Raw genomic sequence first — 4,798 nt, forward strand, 5'->3', positions numbered from 1 at the left:
TGTTGTTGTTAAGTGCCATTGAGTTGGTTCTGACTTATAGCGATCCTACATAGGGTTTCCAAGGAGTAGCTGGTGAGCTTGAACCACTGACCTTGTGATTCAAACCAACCTTGTAGGCCAGAGCATTAACCCACGGTGCCATACCAAGACCCATTACTATTATATTAAATGTATGCTAGATTGCATCCATGTGTATGACAAACATATTTTAAAGTTAAAATTATAAATATTGTTTGCAAAATTTAAGACATAACTCTGTAGGTAAATGCCATACAGTTAAGTAATTTGAATTCATTGCCATGGTTAATTTATTTTAATTACATTACATTTGTACATCTTCTGGGACTGGAGGTCCCATTGATTGTTTTACTAGGATGAGCACAAGAGCATATCCTTGTACTTGGATCATGGCAAAGAACATTATTTGTCCTCCAGCCTGGAGTTACTGGATCAGCAGACATAGACATATAAGACGGTTTTCTTAAAATGTATCAGAGACCTATTATCTATTAATATAATCTGTCCTTGCTCAGTAACCACTTATGTTGGATTTGGTTGCTTATTGAGTGAATGTAGCAAGAAAATAGCCCACCCTCACTGCTTATTAAAAAAATAATAATATACTCCCAAGAGACCCATCAAGATAGAGTTACAATTACATGGGAGAAGACTGTAGGAGACAGATGTTAATGAAAAAATTTGATGTGATAGGAGTCTTATAGCCTAAACAACCTTAAGCATGGGGACCCTCATGACCCAGTGTGAAATTTATTTCTAATTGGCACATTCTCCTGTAGTAGAGCTGGTATCAATTTCATTTAGTGCCCTGCAAATTTGTATTTTCTTCATATAAACAAGGTTCCAACACCAGAACAAGTTAAAAAAGTGTGAGCAATATAATAGAAGCCAAACACATAGTTTGCCTGACCTCACTTGTTATTAAGGCTGGATATAATCCAACTGATATTGGTCTCATTGCACCATACAGGCAGCAACTAAAGATAATCAACAACTTATTGGCACATTCTTTGGTTGGGATGGTCGAAGTGAATACAGTAGACAAATACCAAGGAAGAGGCAAAAGCATGATCCTAGTATCTTTTTCTTTTTTGCATCAGACACATGCTTTTTATTCGTGTAGATAACAGACAACACCACAATTGTTAGAGGAGTGCCACATGGCACAACAGTGTGAATTTCCAACAGAGGCAAAACTGAGCACCATAGTATACAAAGAAAGACCATACTTGAGAACAACAGTAGAAGTTGACTAAATATGCACGATTTATCCATGAAGCCCTTAAGCCTCCTCCTCTTTGAACTCCCCTTGCTCATAGGCCGTGCATCCTGGTACTGCTGGTACTTGGACACCAGGTCATTCATGTTGCTCTCGGCTTCGGTGAACTCCATCTCTTCCATGCCCTCGCCTGTGTATCAGTGCAGGAAGGCCTTGTGCAGGAACATGGCGGTAACTGCTCCGAGATGCGCTTGAACAGCTCCTCGATGGCCTTGCTTGCCGTTACAGGTGAAGGTGGCTGACATCTTGAGGCCGCAGGGTGGGATGTCGCACATGGTCGTCTTGACGTTGTTGGGGATCCACGCCACTAAGTAGCTGCTGTTCTTGTTCTGCACGTTGAGCATCTTTTCATGCGGCCTTGGAAAATTGCAGCCATGGTCAGGTAGAGGCCGTTGCAGGGTCGCAGGACACCATCATGTTCTTGGAGTCTAACATCTGCTGGATGAGCTTGGGCACAGTCAGGGCGCAGTACTACTGGCTGTCCCAGCTGGTCAGAGGGGCGAAACCGGGCATGAAGAAGTGCAGCCGTGGGAAGGGCACCATGTTCACAGCCAGTGTGCGGAGGTCTGCGTTCAGCTGGCCTGGGAACCGCAGGCAGGTGGTGACAGACACCAGGTGGTTGAGGTCCACGTATGTGGAGGTGGTGAATTTCAGGGTACGGAAGCAAATGTCATACAGGACCTCATTGTAGATAGAGCAGGTTACATCTGTGTTCTCCACCAGCTGGTGGACCCAGAGTGTGGCATTGTAGGGTTCCACCACAGTGTCTGACACCTTGTGGGGAGGGCATGACGCTGAAGGTGTTCATGATGCGGTCGGGGTACTCCTCTCTGATCTTACTGATGAGCAGCGTGCCCATCCCGGACCCCGTGCCACCCCCCAGGTCAGCTGGAAGCCCTGGAGACAGTCACAGCTCTCAGCGTCCTTCTGTACCACGTCCAGCACCGAGTCCACCAGCTCTGCCCCCTTTGTGCAGTGGCCCTTTGCCCAGTTATTGCCGGCATCGCTCTGACCAAAGACTAAGTTGTCCAGCCTGAAGATTTTGCCAAATGGTCCAAACCTGACTGAATCCGTGGTTCCGTGCTTGAGATCTACCAGGTAGGCTCGCGGGACGGATTTGTTACCTGCAGCCTCATTGTAGTAGACATTGATTCTCTCCAGCTGTAAGTCACTGTCGCCATGGTAACTGACAGTGGGCTCCATGCCATGCTCTTCACTGACGACCTCCCAAAACTTGGCGCCTATCTGGTTATCGCACTGACCAGCCTGAATGTGCACAATCTCACGCATGGTTCGACTGCGGAGCGGAAGTGGCGACGCCTGGAGCTGCGCACGCAGTGCCTCAGGTAGGAAGCGCAGAGACTCATCCTGGTATATTTTGTTAGAAGTAATAAGGATGGAAATCTTGGTGAACTGGTTTTTTGTTTGTTTGTTTTTATGAAGGGCAAATTTATTCTGAGGACGTTTGGGACGAGTGTATGCCTGGAAGAAACATGTAAGTGGTCAAGACAGGGCTATCTTCGATGTTTACAGGAGGAGGCTCCTTCCTTGGAAGAAAGCTAGTGGACTGCAGGGTCAGGTGGACTCTAAATGGTGCCTCATTTCCTGGCTGGTAATGCGGGGACCCAGAGGTTCAGCCAGGGTGAGGCATCTTGGGAGTCTGTAGGAGTTAAGGGAAGTGTGTGAAGCCCACCAGGTGGTAGCTGTCTAAACCAAGAAAGACTTTGGAGAGAGCTACAAGGAAGACCTTGCTAGCCATCGGCAATGGGCCAAGACCACAGGGACCTGTATAGTAGAAAAACAAGTTAGTTAAGAAAATTACTCTGAAGGATGTGACTGTTTTAGTGTGTAGCTCTTGATCCATATCTTTATCATTATCCTGGAAATTGTGTTCCATACCTAAGAAACCAATCTTTACACATACTAATTTCCAACATATTATTCTGACTGAATGATGTCAATGGTATTGTGATCTAGCAAAGGTCTTATGAATCATTAATTAAAGATGTATGATTTCCCCTCTCCCTCATACCTAAGAAATATGTATTTAAACTGAATCTGTAAGACATTAAAGCATTCTTGACTGACCATCTTGAGTCTCCTGTCACATTAATCCTCAAATCCACCCCGGTCCGTGCAGAGCTGGCCCCTGCAGGAGTCATGCTCTCTTGAGTGAGGCGTGATCTCTGGAGATCTAACTGTTCCCACCAATCTCTTTCCAAGGCTCAGCAGGAAGCTGGAGAAATGTTCTTGCCAACTGACTACACACCGCTGAGTCAATGGACACGCTTGTACTGGCCCTTCCCAGGCTCTGCCACATTCTTGAAGTTGCTTTCTGGCTATATTCTCTGTGGAATTTGTGTCATAGGAATCTCCCATCTGCCTGCCGGTGCTGCCCGTGGTTGGGGACACCCTTGGTCATGTCACCTGGTTCAGGATGTGGCACTAGTATCCTTAGGGACACAGTAGCAGCTCCACCCCATCCTTGGTGGTGCTGCAGGCCTTCCCTGGCAACACCACTTCAGGTCCTTCCAGAAGCTAGCCATTGCTGCCAAGCCACTGAGGGTTCCACTGCACCAGCCAGTCTAAGACTAACACAAGACACAGTCAACATGTCCCCATGATGCAGTTGAAAAATGCCCCAGCTTTGGGGTGCGAACTCCACTTTATCACAAAAGATAAAGGCTCTTAGTGGAAGTAACGTCTATTAGAAACTGAACCCTTGCGGCACTAGCTTTTCCTTGTGTTTTGTCTGTTTGCCATCTATGGGTCTTTGTTTTGGACAATAGTACCACTGTTTTGTTGATACCCTAAACACATGCTTACCTGGCTTACTAAGTAGTCCATCCCTGAAGGAGAAATACAATAGAATGTTCATTACTACAATATTTATAATAACAGAAGACTATGCCCCTGTTTTTAACTTGTCTGCAAATCTAAAACTTGTTGTTAGGTGCCATTAGGTCAGTACAAAGTCATAGCAACCCTATATATAATAATAGAATGAAATGCTTCCCAATCATGGGCCAACCTCAAAATTGCTGCTATGCCTAAGTCCATCACTGCCATCGCTGTGCCAATCCTTCTCCTTGTGGACCTTCCTTTTTCTTTCCAACCCATGTTTACCAAACATGATATTCTTCTCCAGTGACTGGTCCCTTCTGAAAATTTGTCTGAAGTATAAGAGATGAAGTCTGGCCATCCTGGTGTCTAAGGAGCACTCCGGCTGTACTTCTTCCAACACAGATCTATTTGTTCTTATGGCAGCCCATGGTACTGTCAATATCCTCCTCAAACACCATAACACAAATGCATCAATTCTTCTATGATCTTCCTTATTCACTGTCTAACTTTTGCATGCATATTGAAAATACTGTGGCTTGGGTCAGGGGCACTTTAGTAATCAAATGGACATTTTTGCTCTTCAACACTTTTAAGAGGTCTTGTGCAGCAGATTTACCTAATGCAGTATGTCCTTTGATTTCTGGGACTGCTGCTTCC

The 4,798-nt window shown here is 45.5% G+C and overlaps 1 pseudogene; it reads right to left on the bottom strand.

Moving 5' to 3' along the window:
- Nucleotides 1–1,300: 1,300 nt before the first annotated feature.
- LOC102814354 lies at nt 1,301–2,587 on the bottom strand (annotated as a pseudogene).
- Between the last annotated feature and the right edge of the window lie 2,211 nt (nt 2,588–4,798).

Source organism: Chrysochloris asiatica, unplaced genomic scaffold, assembly GCF_000296735.1.
Source record: "Chrysochloris asiatica unplaced genomic scaffold, ChrAsi1.0 scaffold00143, whole genome shotgun sequence".
NCBI classification, from domain to species: Eukaryota; Metazoa; Chordata; class Mammalia; order Afrosoricida; family Chrysochloridae; genus Chrysochloris; species Chrysochloris asiatica.